Here is a 24530-nt window from a genome sequence, read left to right as displayed (position 1 = left end):
TCTAATAAGCTTATCGGATTAATGGATTCTTGCATCTCCAAGTCTCTTCTAGAGGGTTGGTAACCCCCAACTGATCTCTGAGATATTCAGAAGTATATTTAGGCAATGGTTTTGTTAGATTATCTGCAATCTTCTCCTTAGTAGGCACATAAACCAATCTGACTTCCTTTGCTTCAACCTTTTCTTTCAATAAATTATACCTTATAGAAATGTATTGATTTGGAATGAAATACCAGATTCTTTGACATATCAATAGCAACAATATTATCACAATGAATAAAAATAGGCTCATCATAACTTATCCTTATATCTTTCAACATCTGTTTCATCCATAAAATTTGAGTACAGTTGGTTGCAACAACTACATATTCTACTTCAACAATAGATAATGTGATAATTCTGATACTTAATATAAGTATAGATCCAATAGCCAGCAAGATGAGAGGGGGGGGGTGAATCATACAAACTTAATCATCCATAAAAACATCAGATTCAACCTTGGTAACATATATATCAGTCATATAACCAAAAAATGTCAAACATGCAAACTCAAAAGCATATGAACAATATAAACCTCATAACACCAGATTTAATGTGGAAACCCAAATAGGGAAAAACCACTATGGGATTTCAGACCCACTAAGAAATATACTCTTCTAGAGTATGCTCGATTAAAAGAAAATCCTATTAAAGATTACAAACACATTGCTAGATGTGACCCAGTTAAGGGATTTCCCTCAGATCTATTAGGATCTTCACTTTGTTAGAAGTGACCTTGTCAAAGGATTTCAAACACTTAATCAGAATGTCACCTTGCTAGAGGATTTACATATAAGACTGTTAAGTCCAATCAGTTAAGAGATTTTCTGTCACTTTCACAAAATAACAGTAATAAAGATATATCTGCAACTTCACATCTACAAATGCTAAAGCAGATTCCTATTTGTTCAATACAATTTAGACATAGAACTAATCTTGTCTATCTGTTGGGCATCTACACTCTGTTATTCTAACAGCTCTTCAAGCTTCTATGCTCGGTAATCACTATGTAGCATCCCTGTGCATACACTTGCCTACATACCTTGTTTATCAACAATTTCCTATTTATAAACAATCTTCTAACTGCTTAATCTTCTTGATCACATTTCCCATGATCAATCATAGCCATCAAATCTTCAATCTTGTCCAGATTCATTATATCTTTCGATCTAAAAATGTTTTACCCCACCTTGGAACTTGCATATTCACCTTGGAATTTGTGTTAGGGTAATGTGGTTCAATCTGACCTGTAGATCTTCTTGCCGACTTTCCATTGCCTTAGATTCATTAACAAACTTCTTCCATGGCTTACCAATCATTGATCCGCTCCAGCTCATCAGCTTCTTTCATTAAAAATCGCATGTAAACATTTAATGCAATCTATTATAGCTCGTTTCTAACTCGGTGAATACTAAACTTCACTCGGTAGACATTCTGCCTTCATTAACCGATAGTGATAACCTTAGGGTTTACCGACTAGGTTCCTTAGGGTTTATCAACTAGGTTCCTTAGGGTTTATCGACTGGGTTCTTTGCTTGATAACATAGTATAGTATTAACCTTTACATTTTACAACATATGTATGATGTTAAGACAATCTAAAACATCATGATCTCATCATTGTTTGACTCGGTAGTAGTTGCCCATTGAATAACTTATCCCCTTGTTCATCATATTCTTTCCTGTGTCTTTTACCGACTTCTTTATAATCTTTATATCATACTTCTCAAGATATGGCAACATCATACTGAATTAGAAAATTAATTTCTTGACATCAATGACAAAATAATAATATCAAGATAGTAAAACATCTTTAATCAGTTATGTCCATAATCATCAACAACCTTCTCAATATCCTTATTGAAATGTCAACAATCTTTCATTGTCTGTTATAATGTAATATTGCCAACAATCTCCCCCTTTGGAATTGATGGCAAAACCAATTGATTTGACCTTTAAAAGATTTGGATTGCTGTGATTCTGAAATGCTTGAAATGCTCTCCCCCATACATTAGACTTCTCTTTTGTTTTCAGTCTTTATTTCAATTTGTAGTCTTCTTTCAGTCTTCTCCCATATATTAGTCTTTTCCCCCCTTGGTAGGTCTTCTCCCCCTTTGGTAACAATGCCAAAAAGAAAAGAACTAAAACATAATTTCTTTCTGTAAGAAGTTATTTCCTGCTATTGTGTATCAACTGAGTCTCAGTCAGAGCATTTGTCTTCAATACCTGTTTCCTGTAACATTCTCTGTATTATTAATTCCAGTATTACTTCCAGTACACTTTTAGAAAACATTCTAAAGTGTGTCACTCCAGCATTAAAGTGTGTCACTCCAGCATTAACTCCCCAAAAGATATTCAATGGAGTCATCGAATTGATGTTGTCACCGAACTCGGTCAGTGAGTAGAAGATAGGAGTAGGACCCCTAACTTACTTCTGAGATATTCAAAATTGTCCTTTGGTAGTGGCTTGGTGAAGATATCTGCTATTTGCTCCTTTGTGCTAACATATTCCAACACCACTTTCTTCTCTTGAACTTCTTCTCTAAGATAATGATATTTGATAGATATGTGTTTTGTCTTAGTGTGCATAACAAGATTTTTTGAAATATTAATGGCATTAGTATTGTCACATAATATAGTTACTAGCTCGGTAACTTTCTCATTTATACCTTCCAACAGTTATTTGATCCATGCAATGTTGGTACAATTTAGTGCTGCAGCAACATATTTAGCTTCGGTTGTTGACTGAGAAACACATCCTTGTTTCTTGCTAAGCCAACTCACTAGTCTTTCTCCTAAAAAGAAAGCTCCTCCACTTGTGCTTTTCTTGTCATCAATTTTGCCTACCCAATCAGCATCAGTATAAACTTTTAAATCAAAATCATTTCCTTTTTGATATACTAAGCCATAATCTTCAGTGCCTTTCAAGTATCTGAAAATTCTTTTGATTGCCATCATGTGTCTTTCCTTAGGATCTGCAGAGAATCTTGCAACAATACCTACTGCATGTGCTATATCTGGCCTGTTGTGAACAACATATTGCAACTTTCCAATCATAGATCGGTAAAGTGTCTCACCAATAGATGCAGATTCATCATTCTTTGATAGTTTATAGTTGGTAGTCATAGGAGTACATACTTGTTTTGAATCCTCCATTCCAAATTTCTTCAAGATTTCCTTTATGTACTTGGATTGGGTAATGAAAATCTCATTTTTCATTTGCAGTATCTATAAGCCTATAAAATACTTTATCTCGCTGATTAATGACATCTCAAATTCTTTGCTCATTTCATTTCCGAAGTTCTTGCATAAACAATCATTTCCACAAAATATAATATCATCAACAAATACGGCTGAGATCAGTATTCCATTTTCATCATTCTTCATGTACATGTTGTTCTCACTTGTCCTTATAAAACCAATCTTAATCAAATAAGAGTGGAATCTCTCATACCATTCTCTAGGTACTTGTTTCAGACCATATAAAGCTTTGCTCAATTTACATACCTGATCTTTATTATTGTCTTCAACAAATCCTTTAGGTTGTTCAATGAAAACTTCTTCTAATATTCCATTCAGAAATGCAGATTTGACATGATCCATTTGATATACCTTGAAGTTCTTGAAAGCAACATATGCCAACAATGTTCTTACTCCTTCAAGTCTAGCAATAGGTGCAAAGGTCTCACCATAATCAATTCCTTCTTCTTGGGCATAACATTTGCAAACTAGTCTTGCTTTATTCTGAATGACCTCACCTTTTTCATTTAGCTTGTTTCTAAAGATCCACTTTGTATCGATTACATTTTTGTCCTTCGGTCTTGGGACCAATGTCCATGTGTCATTCTTCTTGATTTGATAAATCTCTTCTGTCATAGCATTTATCCAATCTTCACTGTTAAATGCCTCTTTCACTATTCTTGGTTGAAAATCAAATATCAAACATGTGTTCTGTATCATTTTGTTCCTTGTCATCACTGGATCATCCTTATCTCCTATAATTTGACTTGGTGCATGATGTCTTCTGACATACTTGGCTAATACAGGCTCAGTAGGCTCTATATGATCTTCTTCATCACTCGGTAACTAGATATTTTCTTCATTTTCTTCAACAGTTATCTCGATAGGACTTCTTGGTTGCACATAGACAAATTCATCATAGTCTTCTGGTTCTTTGGAATTCCCTTCATCATTTCTTTCTGCAAATTCATCAATTTTCACCTTTGCACTTTCTACTATTTTGTTAGATGATTTGATTAGACATTTAAATGCTTTGCTTCTAGAAGAATATCCTAACAATGTTCCTTCTTCACTTTTTTGATCAAACTTGCCATTTCTATTAGCTTTATGAACATAGCATTTACTTCTAAAGATCTTAAAATAACTTACATTAGGTTTCTTGCCATACCAGATTTCATAAGGTGTCTTCAAAGTACCTTTCTTCAATTGAACTCGGTTCAAGGTGTAAACAGCTGTGCTTATTGCTTCTCTCCAAAATGTTTGTGGAACCTTCTTCTCAATCATCAGTGTTCTAGCACAATCCACAATAGATCTATTTCTTCTTTCAGCTATTCCATTCTGCTATGGAGTTCTCGGTGCAGAGACTTGTCTTTTTATACCATGATCATTGCAAAATAGGTTGAACTCATCAGATGTGAACTCTCCTCCTCTATCTGATCTAAAACATTTTAGTTGTCTTCCTGTTTCATTTTCAACTCTAGCCTTGTACCATTTAAACATTTGAAAAGCTTATGATTTTTCTTTTAAAAACATTACTGACATCATCCTTGAATGGTCATCCACAAATAATATGAAATACTTATCACCATAATAACTTTGAACTTTCATAGGACCACAAAGATCAGTGTGCACAAGATCTAAAATTCCCTTAGAAGTGTAAGACTTATGTTTAAAGCTTGATCTTGTCATCTTACCCATCAGGAAATTTTTTGTTGTCACCAATCATGTGATATGAGCATCCACTATCTATAACCCATTCATCCTTTTATTCAATTTTAGCAGCTAAATCCTTCTCCTTAGTATAAGTTTCTGGAGAATCATCCTTGATAGCAATAAGGACCCAATCTTTACCTGAGCTTCCATTGCCAATTCCACTTACAGGTTCATCATCATCATTATCAGTAATACTAAAATCATCATCACCAGCATAATAACATGATTTACCCTTTTTCATTCTAAAACTAGGTTTGTTCTGATATTCCGGATTAGGCTTTATAACTCTTCACAAATCTTTCATGATTCCTAGGAGCTCTTTCAGGGTAGCTGGAAGCAAAATGACCAATATTATTGCATGAAAAACATTTAAAAGGCACTTTTTCTTCATACTTACTTCCAGCCGATCATTTAGGAATTCTTCTAGCAATCAAGGCTTCCAGCTCTTCAAGTTTTTTGTCTTCCCTTTCAATTTCCTCCAAATATTTAACATACAATTCCTTCCAATCTATCTTTTGATTACTATTGGAAGATGATTTAAATGGAGTTTTAGTTTTAGTAGCACTGTGATCTCTAAGTTCCTCAAGTTCAAAAGAAGTCAATTTCCAAAGTAGTGTATCTCTGGTAATAGGGGTACTTGACATTGTTCGGAGTTCATTGATTGCAGTAGCCTTCATCTTATAAGCTGGAGGTGGAAGTATCAAAACCTTTGAAACAATATCATCCTCACTAACTGATCTACCACAACATTTGATTCCCATAACAATCTCATTTACTCTATCCATGAAAGAACTTATCTTCTCATCTTATTCCATCTTTAAAGTTTCATATCTTATCCAGAAACCTTCAATTTTTGCAATATTTACTGCTTGGCCACCTTCATAAAGAGTTTCAAGCTTTGTCCAGATCTTCTTTGTATTCTCCATCTCTATGACATTCAATAGCTTTTCATCAGATAGGATGCTTAACAATGTTTCTTTTTCTCTAACATCATTTTCAGCTCTCTTATGTTCATCAACAAGTGTCAATGTTCTAGAATTAGGATCATGAGGTATATACCTTTGTCCACTATCTCCCAAACTTCTTCTCCAAGAAATCTTAGATTCAAATCTTCATTCAATCCTTCCATATTTTGTAGGTTGTACCATCAAATCTAGGACTCTCCTTTTGGTAGAGGTTGAATGTAGAACTAGATGTAGTTTCCATTGGATCTCAAGTGCTTAAGCTTCTGCAAAGAGGATCAATGCTTTGATACCAATTGTTAGACAGATCTGAGAGGAGGGGGAGATTCAGTTTACTATCAGAAATCAAAACTATTGCATATCAAAACCTTTAAACTGGAGCATAAAGAAACCAACACAATTAAGGATAAAACATGAAAGCATAGTACACACAACACCAATATTTTTGATGTGGAAAACCCGGTAAAGGGAAAAACAATGGTGGGAAACCCTACCCACAATCAGATAATACTTCTGCAGCACTATGTGAAATAATTACAATGGGGATTGCACTTGCAATTAGGCCAACTTCCTAGAGATCACTGCTCATCACAAAAGAGAAGTGTCACTAACCTGCAAAACATCAGACTAGTATCTGGAAAGAATGAACTATGAAAGTAGCATCTCCTAATGCTTGATACAATTTTGGTTAAGCACAGATGTTTGCCCTGCAATACCAAAAACCTTTTGTCAAATGATATATCACTTGTTCGCACATAAACCTTCCTTTGATAATGCAGACATAACCATCAATCCCACACCTATTATCGATCTCAAAATTACATGAATAATTCACCTATAAATACAGACCATCAACCTTCTGATAAGGTCGACTAAACACTAAACCCAAAAGCCTATAATAATAAAAATTACATTACACGGTATAATCGGGCGAATATTATGATTTACATTACATAGCATGGACCTAATCCAAATATCCAAACAATTATATCTGCCAAAAAATTTGTTAAGGCCAAAATCCAGCATGGTTCACCAACTGGTAGAAACCCTTAGTGAAGTAACATAAAAATTCTAATTGGATCCAAATAGGACCACCATAACAGCATGCTAGCCAATGCAAAGTCACTAAACAATCAAAATATGATTTAGAATCACCTTGAGCATGATAGAAACTGATTCCATAAGCCAGACCAAAATTGTCTGATCAAAGCATCAAATATCACTTACTAGTAAAGTTAACTGGTACCAGGAAATATCGATCAGGAATATAAGGGATAGTTATCGGAGCACCAAAACATGAACCAATAGAATATGGAAAGCATATAACCATCCAAAATAAGAATCCAAAACTGCATCCAAGGATCTGATCATACTAGATCATAATCGAAGCTAAAACCAAGATAAACACTAAGACAAACTGAGATAGGTCCAACTAGGATAGCAAAACCATATCCAACCAGGATACAGTGTTGACATCAATGAAAACACTTAACCAAATCCAGCATATTTCTGACATCATATTTATCTTTCAACTATGATCTACATTTGTCTTAATCAAATTTTAGATTGGCATCTTTAGTGGCGTGGCTTACAACATCTAATTTGATTATGACAATTTTAGCATTGACATACAGACCATTGAGCAGTTTATAGAGGCATCATCATACATTTGGATTCTACTTCCAACAAAGTCTTACCCAAAATGGGAGACATTCCTACATTTGTATTTGGTTTTGTTTATTCGTAAGGGGAGGAATTTCGTTTGATGATTATGGATAATCTTTTACATTCAGTTTTGAGTATCTATTATTAAGTAAACATTATGGAGGGATACATCATCTTTTCATATTCACATTCTGCAAGACCTTCTTAGGGTGAATAATATTGTAACAGAGTGTTTCCATGCACAATTAGTGTGTATTTTGTGTGGGGGTTTGTTCCCACATGGGTTTCCCTCTTTCTTCTTCCCTTTGTTTAGGATATTGTCTCCTTAGTTATAGTACTAGATAAATTTTCTTCTCTAGTTTTTCTCACAAAAACTTATGTTTCTAGCCTATACTATTAAGGTGGACATGGTTCTTGAGGATTCCAATAAGCTTTCATTTTAGTGTTTTTGTATTTGTTCCTCTAGTTTAGAGTCTTTGGTGCCCAAGGGAAAGTCTTCTCTCCTATGTCTCCTCTTGAGGGGGAGACAAATCTTTTTTTAGATTTCCTTTTAGTGTCTCCTTTTGAGGTGAAGGCTAATTATTCAAATGTTGAAGGGGCCCTCTATGTTGGCATTGTGTCTTCATTGATGTCAACCAATAATTGTGTCATTGATGTCAATCGGTATAGCTTATCACTGGTAAGAAGAGGATGTCAACCGTAATTGTGGTCATTGGATTCACTGGTACACAAGTTAGTGTTGGATACATAAGTTGGGATGTTGACTAGTAAATAGGCATTGGACAGATTTGGCATTATGGCAATGCCAATCGGTGAGTGATATGTTGGCAGTGTATGGTTGCCAACTGGTAAGCATTGTGACTAGTAAGAAAGCAAGGTTGAGAAAATAGAGAAAGTGTGGGAAACCCGTAAGAAGTTGGATGTCATACAATAGGACTCCCACTGGATGAAGATGATATGACCAACTTAGTTTTTTCTGTTGCAAGTTAGTAAGGTAGACAAAGGGGATGTCTATCGGGTTATGTGCCTGATTGAAGATATGTCTGCTCAATGTTAGTAAAGTCAGGTTTAGTGCATTGGTCCATCTGCTTCCATAGATAAGCGATAATTCTTAACTTATCTCCCAACATGCATGAAATGCATTATAATTCTCTGGGATAGATTAGTCAAGAAATATAAGGTAGGTGGTTAAAGGCTTATATCGGATCAGCAAGGGAAAGTATGATGAGCTACTGGGACAGGAAGAGGAAGAGTGAGAAGTGATGAGTTTGTCACTTTGACAAACCAGTGGACAGGAGAACCTATCAAATGAAGAAGAAGGTAAGTGTTAGCATTTGTGGACATGGATTCACTTTGGGTTGCTGATATCTACAAAGATACCTGTTGATGATTGATGTCTGAGATTATCTTGCAATCAGTATGATAGGAGCTATGCATTAGAGATTGTTGACATGTCTATGTCAACCTATAAGAGACCAAAGAGTGTAAAAGTGAAAGGCTCCCATAAAATGGAGATGAGCATTGCAGTGGATTGACAAGTTTGGTGGACTGACATAGGGAGTTGAGGTGGATGCCGACAAAGAACACACGTAATCTCCAGGTGGCAAACAAACAGTAGTCGGTGAAGAGTGTTTTGGTAAGGTTGGTGATGAGTTGGTTGACATTAAATGAAGACCTTGAATACTATGGGTGGATGGCAGGGGTTTGTGTGTCAAGAGAGATTAGAGGATAGAGATCTGATTCATTGGCATCATGATTGACGCAATGTGTCCAAGTGCAAATTAGATTTGGTGAAGGCAATCGAGAAATTACTTAATGTGATTGACAAATGAAGGTTGATGATCAATTTGTCATGTTTGCTAAATATAGCAAACGTGTATTGGAAGCAACAAGATTGGTGGTGATGTCTAATTGCTTGCAGATTGTCAATCCCCATGCAAATCAGATATGATTTGATATAGCTCACTATTGGTGGAAGAAATCCTAGGTGATGAAGTTTGAGTTTCCATTTTCACAAGAAAGCCCGAGTATAAATATGCACGTTAAAGGTCTAAGTGGTTGTTTTTGTGAAGATTGATAAAGGAGGTCAAATGCTAGATGTCTAATGCAAGTGAAGAGAGAAGACATAATAGTCTAAGTGATTAAGTGCTAAACCTTGAAGCGGTTGAGAGTGTTGAAGGGAGAAACCGGTAAGAGGGTCTAATAGAAGGCTAAACCAGTGTGGCCAAATTGACTAGTAATAAGCAAAGAGTGTTGTAGTTAAGTGAACTGGTAGTGCTAGAACTAGTAGGAAGAAAACAAAGGATGTTGCAGTGTAGTTAGAGTGTTACTGAAGATCCGGAAAGGCAGATACAGAATAGGGCTTGTCTCGTAAACAGAGAACTGGTAGAGATGAGAGAAAAGTGAACCGATAGAGAAGAGGCAGAGCAATAGAAAGAGGACTCAACTAGTAAGGTTGTAGAGGAGAGTGAAGAAGAGCAGGATCAGAGTGATTAGAGAACTGGCAAAGAATAGAGCAGAGGAAGACTGGTTGAGAAGAGTTGAAATGGTAGAGTGATTTGATTGTGAGAGGTTACAAAACTCATTTGTAATCGGGCTATTACTATTGTGCTGAAATATTTCATTGTAATGACTGAGTTGGAGCTCAATGGAGGGGTTGGTGCTCCCTGGGTTGGGGCCCTAAAATTAGGGGTTGGTGCCCTTAATCAAGGGTTGGTGCTCCTTGGGTTGGTGCTCTTAATCAAGGGTTGGTGCTCCATGGGTTGGTGCCCTAAACTTTGTAATACAATTTTTATTGTGAGGTTGGATTGGAGCAGTAGACTCCAACAACATTTCTCACCAAGGTGTTTCCCATATTGGGTTTTCCTCATATATCAAGTGTTATGTGATGTGCCTTTTGTGTGTGCTTGTATTTTGGTCTTCTCCTTGTCTCACCATTATATTCACTTAGTGTTTGAACAACTGACTAGTACACACATTTAGGATTAAAAGGGTTAAGTTTGGAAACCACTCATTCACCCCCACTCTTAGTGGAATCTTGTGTTCTACAATTGGTATTAGAGCTTAGGTTCCCAATTTAATAAGATTTCTCCAGCCTGGGTATATTCTGGTTTTGAGAACACAATGGTCAGTTTTGAGTCAACCCCTACTCTAGTGTTTGATGGATCAAACTTTTCCATTTGGAGTTATAGGATGGAGGTCTACCTGTCCTCTTTGGGGTATGATGTCTGGATGTTAGTTGTAAATGGCTATTCTAGTCCTGCTAGTCCTCCCACTGGTCCTGAAACTGAAAGAAGATCTATGTGAAATACTAAAGCCATGAAAGCTATACTTGGTGGGCTTTCCGATGATGTTTCCTCACAAGTGGATAGATGCAAATAAAAAAAAAGCCTATGGGACAGATTGAAGAAACTTTATGGCAATGAACCTAGCACTGCAGAACTGGTTTGTGAGAGCAAGAAAATAAATGGAACACATGAGTCTGCAGATGAAGATAGATTAGTTACCAGCAACAACAATGATGAAGAACAAACCCACCTCTTCATGGATCATGAGACACAAAGCAAGATGCACACATTAGAAAGTGATCATACAGATCGATCCTACTAACAAGATGTGTTTTCTAGTGATGGTGAAGATGAAGAAGATGATGAAGCTCAAGTTGATCTTGAAAGAGAGCTAGTAAGTGCCCTATATGATATGAAAAATGTTAGGAATGAATTTAAGAATTACAAAATTTTAGTTCATGAAGAATGCAGCCAGTTGAGAACATGTCTTGAAGAGTTAGATAAGAATATCTGCATGTTGAAAACTCAACTAGAAGAAGCCAAAGGAATGACTGATGAATTAAAATCAATCTTTGATGCCAAGGAGAGAAGATGTGAGGAGATAGAGCTATAAGTGGAAACAAAAGGTCAAGAGTGTTAGAATCTAAATTATGAAATAGCAATATTGTCAGTGGAGTTGAAAGTACCAAGATGAGCTCAAGGTAAGGATCTTGTTTTATGGCAACAATGATGCTTTGGATAAAATGTTGAAGAAACAAAAACACTCCAAGGATACCAGAGGATTAGGTCTTCCTTCAGGTGAATTGTCCACAAGAAAGAATGTCTCCAATAAAGACAATAATTTTGTCTCCTGAAGTGGAGATAACAAGGGGTAGACCTTCACAGTCAGAAATGCTCCTAGGAAGAAGGTTGACCTAATTACAACCAGTGAAGACATAAGGATGAAGACTGGTGTTGGAAGAGGGAATAATGCTAATCCTAAAGGGAAAGGAAAGCTAAGAGAAGATAACCTTATCAGCAACAAGATAAGAGAAAATAATCCAACAGATCTTCTACCACTAGAGGACAAAGAAATGTTGATGCCCATAAGACAATTCCCTGGAGAAGTATAAATGGAGAAGCCAAACTGGTAAGATCATCTCATGTTTGGCAAAATAAATTTGTAAGTTATATGCCCTCTTTCTCCGGTTACTATTTTTCATGCAAAGATTATGGTCATAGGGCAGATGAATGTAAAAAGAGGTCCAGGAAGGGACAAAATGTTTTTCTTAGGAATAACAATTTTGTTTATCAAAGATCTAATGGTTTTGGCCATACAAGCCATGAGTATAGAAAGAAGAATCTTCAGACATATGGCAGCCCTTCCACTTTCTCTTCCAAACAAATTACAAGGTATAGAAACTATGGTAACCATGGAATAGATAATAGAATCTATGAGAGACAAATTTTTGCATGGAACAAAAGGAGAAGTGTTCCTACAAGATCAAGAAGTCTATCGGTTCTGGTAGCTAGTTACAACAACATGATCAGGAGAAGAAGATCAAACTAATGTGATGGTAGGTCCTCCAATCAGTTGTTTGACATGTACATATTATGCTTCTATAGCAATGCTTCTAGTCATACTGTAGAATATGGTAGAGGAAGGGACAATCAGCAGAATAAGGTAAGACCTGCTCCAAAGATTGCAAATGAGAAATGGAGTGAGTTAAAGCAGGTATGGAGGGAGAAGGAAGAAAATACAACCATGGGCAAGCATTGTGCATTCAATGCATAAGTAATATCTCTTAAGGCTTAAATGATATGCAAGACTCAGAGGGATTACATGTTGATCACATCATTCACCCCCATAGTTGAAATGGATAGATGAAAGGATAGGCTCCTACCGATACAAGGAAGAAGATGAGATGACAGTGTGTGTAGTTGCTGCCTTGGCTACACATCTACATATGAGAGATGGATTGTTGTTGCATGTATCAATGAATGGTTAAAATTGCAATTGGGATCAGAAGCACTTGAAACAAGAAGACAGATGCTGATGGACAAAGTGTTCCGGTGGAGATGTTGGTTGGGTAAAGTAAATTGGTATACATAGTGTCTTATTAGTATGAATGTTAACTAGAACTGCAGATTATGTGATTCAAAGTATTTTGGTAACATTGGAGTGTCTCATGTGGCTTGGATAGAGGAAATTATGCCTTGGGAAATATTGGAGAAGCATTGTATTGCATTGTGTTGATCTGGTAGTCGACCTTATATGCATGCATCATTTTGATCTAACTCGTATGATAGTTGACATGATGGTTATATGGTTTAATATCATAGTCATGGAAGATAATGTCATAAGTTGTGATGGATATCATGGAGCTATAAGATCATCAATAGATCACTTATACATTCAGCTCAACCTGTATAAGGTGCAGATTGGAGCTCTGGTTTAGAACCTGACAGGTAAAGAAGATCTGAGATCTATGGTTTAGGGGGAGTTCACTGCCATATCTTCTGATTGATATCATCCATGATGGACACAAGGGGAGATTAATTTTCTATACTACACTATAAGCCACCAATTGAAAGGAACAATTGTGTTGACCGTCGAGAGTTAGATTTGCAAAGGAAGAGAAAATTCCTCAAGCAACTAGTTGTGAACAAAGAGGGAGAGTTACTTGTATAGGGGGAGAATATTCATGTGATATCAGATTGGTATTAGTGTTAGCATCAATAGTTGGTGTCAACAAATTGGAGTCAGAATAACTTTATGCATAACAAAGGGGGAGAAGATGTAGTTTGACTAGTAGGTATGTGAAATTCACTAACACACTTTTCAACAATTGGTATCAGACTGGTATATATAATTGTTATCAGATTAATATATACACTTGGTAGTAGATAATTGGTGTCAATTGGTGTCTAAGCCCTCTATCTCTAGTATTGTTGGTTGAGAGGATATAGAGAATAATTGTCAAAGGGGAGAAGCAACTAGTAAAAATCCCCATCAGTACCCTTTGCCATTGTTGTCAAAGGGGGAGAGAAAATTTGCAGTATACCGGATACTACATGTGTTGACATCAATGCCAAAGGGGGAGATTGTTGGCATTGTGTTGTTATTGATGTCAACTAGTAATGGTGTCATTGATATCAACCAGTATAGCAAGTTACAAGTATAGCTTGTCACTAGTAAGCAGATGATGTCAACTGGCATTGTGGTCATTGGAGTCACTGGTACACAAGTTAGTGTTTGAGACATAAGTTAGAATGTTGACCAGTGAATAGGCATTGGAGATAGTTGGCATTATGGCAATGCCAACCAGTGATTGATGTGTTGGTAGTGTATGGTTGCCAACTGGTAAGCATTGTGACTGGTAAGAAAGCATGGTTGAGAAAATGGAGAAAGTGCAGGAAATTGGTAAGAAAGTGGATGTCATACAGCAGGACTCTCACCGAATGAAGATGATATGACCAATTCAGTTTGGGTTTCTACAAGTTAGTAAGGTAGACAAAGGGAATATCTATCAGGTTATGTGCCTGATTGAAGATATGTCTGCTTAATGTTAGTAAAGTCAAATTTAGTGCATTGGTCCATCCACTTCCACTAGTAAGTGCTAATGCTTATCTTATCTCCCAATATGCATGAAATGCATTATAACTCTCCAAAATAGATCAGTCAAGAAATATAAGGCAGGTGGTTAAAGGTTTATTCTGGATCAGCAAAGGAAAGTATGATGAGCTATCGGGACAGGAAGAGGAAGAGTGAGAAGTGATGAGTTTGTCACTTTGACAAACCAGTTGAGAGGAGAACCTGTCAAATGAAGAAGAAGGTAAGTGTTAGAATTTTTGGACATGGATTCACTTTGAGTTGCTGATATCAATAGAGATGTTTGTTGATGATTGAGGTCTGAGATTATCTTGCAACTGGTATGATAGGAGGTGTGCATTATAGACTGTTGACATGTCTATGTCAACTAGTAAGAGACCAAAGAGTGCAAAAGTGAAAGGCTCCCATCAGATGAAGTTGAGCATGCAGTGGATTGACGAGTTTGGTGACTGGGCTAATGCATCCCTCCGGTAGAACATGAGACTGCATGGTTTGTAGGTTAATTGATTATTATAACTAGTAAGGTCAGATGAACCAGTAGGTATATCCCAGTTGTGTGTTGTGGTCGATGACCTTACCTAAACCGACATAGGGAGCTGAGGTGGATACCAACAAAGAAGACATGTAATATCCAGGTGGAAAACATATAGTAGTCGGTGAAGAGAGTTTTGGCAAGGTTGGTGATGAGTCGATTGACATTAAATGAAAACCCCTAATATTGCGGGTCGATGGCAAGGATTTGTGGCTCAAGACGGATCGAAGGAAAAAGATCTGATTCATTGGCATCATGATCAATGCAGAGTGTCCAAGTGCAGATCAGATCTCATGAAGGAAATTGAGAGATCACTTGATGTGATTGACAGATACATGTCAATGATTAGTTTGTCAAGTTTTCTAAATATAGAAAACGTGTATTAGAAGCAGCGAGATTGGCACTGATGTCTGATTGCATGCAGGTTGTCAGTCCCCATGCAAATCAAATATGATTTCATACAACTCACGGTCGGTGGAAGAGATCCTAGGGCATGAAGTTTGAGTTTCTATTTTGGTAGGAAAGCCCAAGTATAAATATGCAGGTTTAAGATATAAGTGGTTGGTATTGTGAAGGTTGATGAAGGAGGTCAAATGCTAGATTTCAAATCTAAGTGAAGAGAGTAGACAAAACACTTTGAGTGTTTAAGTGCTAAACCTTGAAGCAAATGAGAGTGTTGAAGGGAGAAACCAGTAAGAAGGTTTAACAAAAGGTTAAACTGGTGTGGCCAAAGTGACTGGAAAGCAGCAAAGAGTGTTGCAATCAAGTGAACCAGTAGTGGTAAAATCGGCAGGAAGGTAGCAGAGGGTGTTGGAGTGTAGTGGGAGTGTCAGTGAAAATCTAACAAGGCAAACATAGAACGGGGCTTGTCTGGTAAGAAGAGAACCAGTAGAGATCTGAGAAAAGTGAACCGACAAAGAAGAGGTAGAGAAATAGAAAGAGGACTCAACTAGTAAGGTTGCAGCAGAGAGTGGAGGAGAGAAGGATTAGAGTGATGAGAGAACTGACAGAGAACAGAGTAGAGGAAGACAGGTTGAGAAGAGTTGAACCGATAGAGTGATTTGATTGTGAGAGGTTACAAAACTCATTTGTAACTGGGCTATTACTATTGTGATGAAATATTTCATTATAATCACTGAGTTGGAGCTTGGTGTAGGGGTCGGTGCCCTGAATAAGGGGTTGGTGCTCCTTGGGTTGGTTTCCTAAATCAGGGGTTGGTGCTCCTTGGGTTGGTGCCCTAAATCAAGGGTTGGTGCCCTAAACTTTGAAATACAATGTTTATTGTGAGGTTGGATTGGAGTAGTAGACTCAAGGAGCATTTCTCACTGAGGTTTTTCCCATATTGGGTTTTCCTCATATATCAGGTGTTCTATGATGTGCCTTTTGTGTGTGCTTATATATAGGTCTTCTCATTGTCTCACTAGTATATTTACTTAGTAATTGAACAACTGACCAATACACACATTTAGGATTAAAAGGGTTAAGTTTGAAAACCATTGATTCACTGCCCCTCTAAGTGGCATCTTATGTTATGCACTCTAGTTTTTTTAGTTCTTTCTTTCCCATAGTTGCTTCTCTAGTAAATCCTACTCATTTTTTAGCTTCTACTCAACTTATAGAGGTGGTTTTAAGAGAAGAGTTTATAAAGATTTGGTCTTTAAGTTGGTTCTCTGCTATTAGTTTTTAGTGTGTTAGTACTCCTAGGCCCCTTAGTGATGAAACATTTATTACAATCAAGGATCACTAAGAGGGGGGGTGAATTAGTGATCTACTAGAAATCAAATCCACAAACTTATTATTTATCCATGGGTTAGCAATGCATAACAGAAATGAACATAAACATGCAACAAAGAATCCACAAATCCACAAAACTGGAAGTTTTACGTGGAAACTCGAAAAGGGAAAAACCATAGTGGGGCTGGAACCCACAATATTCATTTAATATGGCCAGGAGTACATAAATATTACATAGATGGGGAATGCAGTTGCATTCAATCTCACTGCCTAGAGCTCACTGCTCAATTATAATTGCCTGGAAGGCTACAACCTTTAGGGAAGTCTCACTGAATTACAATTTGATTACAATTAGGAAATATAATGAAATAAATCTCAAGTAGCATCTAACAATGCAAGAATGAGTTCCAATTAAGCACTGAATCTCTAACTGTCTTCTCTTTTCTGAATACTCTATTTTTGTCTCCATCAACTATCAGATTTTCTGAAAGAAAAGTGCACACATGAAACTGCACTCAATCACACCAAAATGGATCACCACAATAGTATTACCACAAAAACCAATCGCCAATTCAATCTTATATATCTAGTCTTAGCACACAAGTAGTTTCCTTCAAGTCGGCTTGAAGAAGTGTAATGTGTACCTCCAAGTCGGCTTCAATCTTGAAAAAAACATAGCACCAAACCAAAAGAGTGTATATTCTTCCTAAGGATCTTCCCATTTATCAAGAACATGAAATCAACCACCAAAAATGCCACAATGATCAGAAATTATTCTGAAGCAAAACATCACTGAGATACCTTATTTTATCGAATAACTACCTACCAATTATTTTCAGCTTCCAGATAAGATGAATCACGACTGCTAGATCGAGTCTCCAAAAAGAGTTTCCATCAATGAAAACCCTAGACCATAAATCAAGCATCAAAGATCACTAGATGAGTGTCAATTGCCAACAACCTCCCCCTTTGGCATTGATGTCAACACTTGTGAAAAATGTCTAAGTGTTGAAACTTGTCAAACCTATACACTAGATGAAAGAATGAAAGAATTCTAAGGCTTCCCCTTAGATCAACAATCCAAAAATTTGCATTACACCAGATTGTACATTCCATACATACAATCAGCCTATACATTTTTTACGTCATCTCTCCCCCTTTGATAGAAATGCCAAAGATAGGGTGTGCATCAAAATTGCCTATACATATATACACATTCACTGGATGATCAAATATATGCATGTTTCAGTACATCTACATATGTCATCTTAAGGAATCCATGATATGTGTTCCATCCTTCCCGCAACTTCTCTAAAATTGAAACAAAACCATTCAAAACATACGCATGAAATTCTATAGCTGCAATCTTAGTAGGAGTCTCCCGAGACATGTTTTGAATGCAGTCCATCTTATGATACACTAAGATGTCCAACTGGGGACCAATTAGGTTCTGGATTTCACCTATCTGCCTGATCATACTCTCCTTCTCATTCTCAAAATTCCTATTCTTCTCCATGATATTCAAAAAATTTCCTTCAATACTGGTGGTTAAGTTAGTTGTAGAATCATAAGCCTAAGAAATCTGAGCTAACTATCGTCTACAATTTCTATCTTCTTGTCTATCTCCTTAGTAAAATTGGTCAAAATTAGACAAGACTTATAAATTTTACCACCTTTTTCGAAGGCCTCATCAATTAGTTTTAACTCCTCATCTTGATGGGTCTTATCATTACTAATCATTTGCAAAAAATTTTGAACTTTAGTATCTTTAAATTTATCCATATCTTGTCAGATTAATGCCTTGGTCAAAGAATCAAGCTGGGTGGATATATGATCTATTAAGTTTTTAAGCTTCCTCAATGAATTGGTGTTTGCATCAAGTTGCAGTTCTAGTACCACCTATTCCAAAAATTTAACTTATTTTTCAATGAGTCTCTTCTCTTCAGATTTTGTCTATGCTAACATCTGACAGGCTTATGCTTGGATAGTAGCATCAACAATCATCCTCTCTGTCAGAGACATTTGATTGAATGGTTTATCAAAACTGATATTGAACTGAGGAAAGCTTCCTTGGCTTTGAATTTTATTTGTGTCAACCAAAATGATCAGAGTCTCCATTGCCTTACCCTTTCCTTTATCTGGTTCTTCCTATTTTTCTTCTAACTTATTGTCAACTTTGATCTGTCTAAATTTGCCTTCTTTAGGTGTCTCCTGTGCACCAGTGTTACCACTTGGTGCACCATCCTCTGTCTCTATTGATTTATCATTCAATTTAGCAGGCTCAACCTCAACAGAATCCAAAATTTGTTGTTCTACAACATCCTGAGTGTCTTCCTCCTTATTTTCATCAATTACTGAAGGATTTTTTGACTGAGTGACTTCATCTTGTGAGACAATTTCTACAAGCCGATTCTCAGTAAGAAAATTCTTCTAGATTGCACTACTTTCCCTCCTTATTTCTCCAACTCGGCCAACCATCAGACTGTTTACTCTGTGCTTTCTCCTAAATTCCTTTTTATTAGCCAATAAAATCAATCTATCAATTTCCTCTATAGTGATACCGGTGCACTGATTGACCAATTCACTCTCCTTTATTTCTCTATCCATTTGGCTAGCAGATTTTCTCCTAGCATCAATTAAACTATAGAAATCTTTGGGAAGATATTTTTCTATTTCAATCAATGCATTAATAAATACATCCATGTACAAAATTACAACTTCCTCAATCTTCCTTTGATCCTTATCATCCATATTCTCATAATATTCAAAGATGTTCTTCAAATTTCCATCTTTAATAATTTCATTAATTAATTCTTGAATAGAAAAAGGAGGAACAATATGATACTCTATTTTAGAAGTATCCATCTTACCGAATTCTATAGCTTTATCCAAGTAAGATTTTGTCTTAATTCCTCTCTTGGGCTTTCCTATCAGTACAGGATCAGACCTTGCCTTCTTCTCCTTCTTCTCTTTTTTCTCACCACCAGATTGGGGTTTCCGGATAACTCTAGCAAATTATCCTTTCTTGGGTCCCTTGGGAATGTCTGTATTTGATTTAGTTTTAGATTGCACCAAAGAAATTGATACATATTCCCTTTGGGGTTCTGCTTCTTCCTCAGAACACATTTACCCTTAGCAGATGAACTGGAGCATTCTACTTCAGCAGGAGGTGTCTTCACCAGAGCAGGAGAAGGTCATGTCACTTTTACCTTAACTAGAGTAGGTGCAGTCTTTTATTTCTTTGCTCTCTTTGTTGCATCCCTTGCAACTCTAGAAGCTCTAACTCTCTCCCAAGGGTGACCTTCTTCAACAAGAATGTCCTCCATAATCTTTGCAACTTTTCTTTTTCTTGCTAGTTCTATGAACTTAGTATGCAACTCCATTGATTTCTCTTGGCAAGTTCCAAACCTTTCTTCTTTGGTGTCTACCGGAGCTTTTAACAAGTGTTGTGTGTAGGTATCCAAAGTAGCTTCATCAACTTCATATCCCATAGGCAATATCCATACTGTCTGGGGTTGAACCGCTTCCATAAGATTCATCTTTGTTCACCATAAAGTAGATTGTCCCCTCATATTCCTTTACAATTTCTTTGGGGATTTGGCTCTCTATTTCATCTTGTCCTAAGCAATTTTAAAGAAAGCCCACAAAGCAACATTCTGATTATCCTTGTTGCCAAGTCTATCAAGCCCCTGCTTTATCTATTGAGCCATGAGTCTATTAAAATACCATTGTACTCTACTAGTTTTAGGGATCTAATTCATGAAATAGAGCACCAAACAAATAACCAAAGAACCAAATTTAAAGACATCCTTTTATCATTTTAGATTTTCTTCAAATTTATCATCACCTCCTCCAACAAAACACTGCATAGGTCATAATGAGAATCTTCTTTGACCATTTTCTAGGTTGCATGAATAGCAGTGCCAGATATAGAATTCAGTCGGTTAGACTGGTATACTTTGTAACCAATGACCATTGCAACAAATTTGGCATCATCCTCCTTGATTGTGTTGATTTTCATTGATCACCCATCAAATTTTGCAGTGGTTAATTTGTTCATTGTAGGGTTTGTGACCTTGCCTAACCCTAGTTTGTCACTAGTTTGATTCAAATAGATTACATCCTTAATCGCATCAGCACTGATCTTGTATGGTTGGTCTAGCCATATAAATTCAACATGGATCCTTCTTAGTACATACCTCACCCATTCCTTCTCATCGAATGTCAGAAAGTTTACAAATTGAGTGGAGCCCTTTCTCTTCAACTGTGCAAATTCTGGCTTAGGGTTGCCAATCTCATCCATGATGTTGTCGGTATAAAGATCTAGAATATCCTTAGAGCTAGTTTCCTCAATCTCATAGTGAATGTAGGCTTGAACATCATCAATGTGAAAAACTCCATGTGAAATGAAAGAGAATTCTCCAACCAGGTTGAATTCCATGGATTTGTAGGGGTGTTTCTTGAACACAAGATGGGTCCTATCCTTGACTTCAACAACTAGAGGGGTAGCAATGGAAGACGAGGATGCCATCAAAAAATCAGACTCAAAAAATTCTCTTTGAAAAATACCTCAACCAATTGACGAATGCCCTAGATCGCTCATCAGATCGCTTTTTCTCTTTGGTCACTTGAAAAACCTTCATTGGCTTGTTTTTCAGCTCAAAAACATTATTTGCAAAGTGAAGAATGATTCTCATATTTGCCCTTTTTAACTTTGCAAACCCTAATTTCACTTTGCAATAAATGTACCTCAGATATCCAACCAGATGTCTTGTTCGACTATCGGATGCCAGAATCAGCCATCTAAATCCTAGATATCAACTAAAACTCAATTCCTACCATCTGTAATCCATCGACTATAGATATCATCAAGGGGTACTACAAGATTTGCATTAGTTTGCCTCCCCCTAAGGCCAAAAGCCCTAGTTACCGGATGAAGGTTCTGCATTAGATTCAAGTATAGATCCAATATTTGCCTTAAATTCATCCTTCTTTACCCACATCTTCTTATGTTGATGTCTAATCTCATCTAGTTTTTATTTTCCCTTTTCATCTGATTTATTCTTGTCAGCTTGAGCACTATTTTTTCTACTGTAGTACTTTGCAATGTGACTAGTTTTGTTGCATGCTCTGCAAACAACATTATGTTGCATAGGTCTGAAGTTCATCTGATTTGGTCTTGTCCTACACTGATTAGAAATATGTCAAAACATTCCACAAGCATAGCATCTCTTCTTTTGGAGGTTATTTATTACTACTCTACACATATTTGACTTGTGTCCAAAGTTATTACATATGAAACACTGATAGGTAAAGGTAGGAACATTATTCATGTTGTTCATCATATTGTTATTGTTCATCATTCCATTATTCATCCTACTTCTACACTGACTCTCCAGATGACCAAACTTGTTGCAAGTAAAACATCTACCATTTAATTTATGAGCATTAGGTTGTCTTACTAGAGGATTCTTACTCTTCTACTTATTAGGTTTGGCATTTCCTTGTCGAGATCCAGAGGATTCACCTTTCTCAAATCCTAGGCCTCGCATATCATTTCCATGTCTCTGACTTTCCAGCATCTCATCGAACCTTGCTGAACTGGCTTTGAATTTGTCTTTGTATTCATTGGTAGTAGCAAGTTCATCCCTTAAGGTAGCAATCTATCTTTCAAGTTCTTGACCATTATTCCTTTATTGTGTCATCTCAAGCTTCAACTAATCATTCTCATACGTAAACCTGAAGCATTCATTACCTTTTTCCTTCAATGATTGTGCTAGATTCTTTTCATTCTTCTTTTGGTCCTCAATCTCCTTAGTCAATCTTATCACAATGGATTGCATCTCATACATCAAAGAAACATTCTCTCTCTCAACCTTGTTAGCTTCATCATCTTTGTCTTAGAATTCCATAATCCGATCTTATTTCTCCTTCAATTTTTCCATTAATTCCTTCATCTTCTCTCTACAGACACTTGCTTGATCCTTTAGCTCAGTAATGAATTCATCAGTAACACTCAAGTTCTTATTCAAGGTACATATCTCATTTCTAGCTGCATCATGATCCTCAAGTGCCACATTGAGTTGTCTCTGAAAACCGGAATCCATTGAATCAATCTCCCAGATCCTCTTCAAGAAATTAAGCTTCCTTAGAGGAACCAGGATCTAATACCAATTGTCAGAATTAAGGATCACTAAGAGGGGGGGTTAATTAGTGATCTACCAAAATTCAAATCCACAAACTTATTCTTTACCCACTGGTTAGCAATGCATAATAGAAAATAACATAAACATGCAACAAAGAATCCACAATATTCATATACCATGGCTAGGAGTATATAAATATTACATAAATGGGGAATGTACTTGCATTCAGGCTCACTACTTAGAGCTCAGTGCTCAATTATAATTGCCCAAAAGGCTACAACCATTAGGGAAGTCTCACTGACTTACAGTTTGATTACAATGAGAAAATACAATGAAATAAACTCTCAAGTAGCATTTGACAATGCAAGAATGAGTTCTGGTTAAGCACTAAATCTCTGACTATCTTCGCTTTGTTGAAACTATTTTTGTCTTAGTCAGCTACCCAATTGTCTAAAAGAAAAGTGTGCACAGGAAACTATGTTCAATCGCACCAAAACAAATCTCCAATTCAATCTTATATATGTAGTCTTAGCACAAAAGTAGTTTCCTTCAAGTTGGCTTCAAAAAGTGTAACATGTAGCTCCAAGTCAGCTTCAATCTCTAACAAAACATAGCACTAGACCAAAAGAGTGTATACACTTCCTAAGGATCTTCCCATTCATCAAGAACACAAAATCAACCACCAAAATTACCTTAATCATCGGAAATTATTCCAGACCAAAACATCACCGAGATACCTTGTTTTATCAGTTAACTCCAACTTCTAGATAAGATTAATCACAACCGTCAGATCGAGTCTCCAAGAAGAGTTTCTATCAATGACAACCCTAGACCATAAATCAAGCATCAAATATCATTGGATGAGTGTCAATTGCTAACAAGATCCTAGATTTTCTTTGCCAATAACCAAGTTGGTGCCAAGGTTCGAGTGGATTTAGGTCCTATAGAGGTGGATTTGGTTGTTGTTTTTTCTCATGTTGATCCTATTGAGGTGGTTTCAATGTTGGGCATTATTGGGGTCATGTCTCTTCATTGGAAGGAGGTGTCTAGAGGTTTCTTCCTTTTTAGTGGCTTTTCCTTGAGAGCCTCTTTGACTCAAGGATCTAATTCTTAGAAATTTTCACTCCCAAGTTTTAGGTATCTTGTTTTATTGCAAATTTTGATCTTCTTCTCTCCTCTCTATTCTTGCTTAGGTCTTATTCCTGATTCTTTATTGAGAAATTATTTTTCTATTATTGTGTCTAATCTAGTCTAATTGTTTTCAAATTATACCTCAATTCAAAGTGTTTTTAATGATAGAAGTTTAAGGGGCTCCTTTCAAAACTCATTGATTAGTCTTTCTATTCTTTGGTAGTATTATTTATAGTTCAAAGTGAATTTGTTTCTTGGTTTAGGGTTGTTAACCCACTCCTTGGCTATCTTCTTTATAATCCAAGGTGTCTCTTGCAAAAAAATTTGAGCTCCCTTTTAAAACCCACAAGTTATAAAATATTTTACTTAGTTTTGGGTTGAAATCTTTGTCTCTTAGTGACCTTGTGTCCTAGTTTTAGTTCCTAGTTAGTCTCATTCCTTCTGAGACTCTTTGTTCACACTTTTTTCTTACTTTTATTCTTACCTTTTT

The sequence above is a fragment of the Cryptomeria japonica genome, chromosome 1 (genome assembly GCF_030272615.1).
Source record: "Cryptomeria japonica chromosome 1, Sugi_1.0, whole genome shotgun sequence".
Taxonomy (NCBI): Eukaryota; Viridiplantae; Streptophyta; class Pinopsida; order Cupressales; family Cupressaceae; genus Cryptomeria; species Cryptomeria japonica.
Note: the sequence above shows the minus strand (reverse complement) of the source record.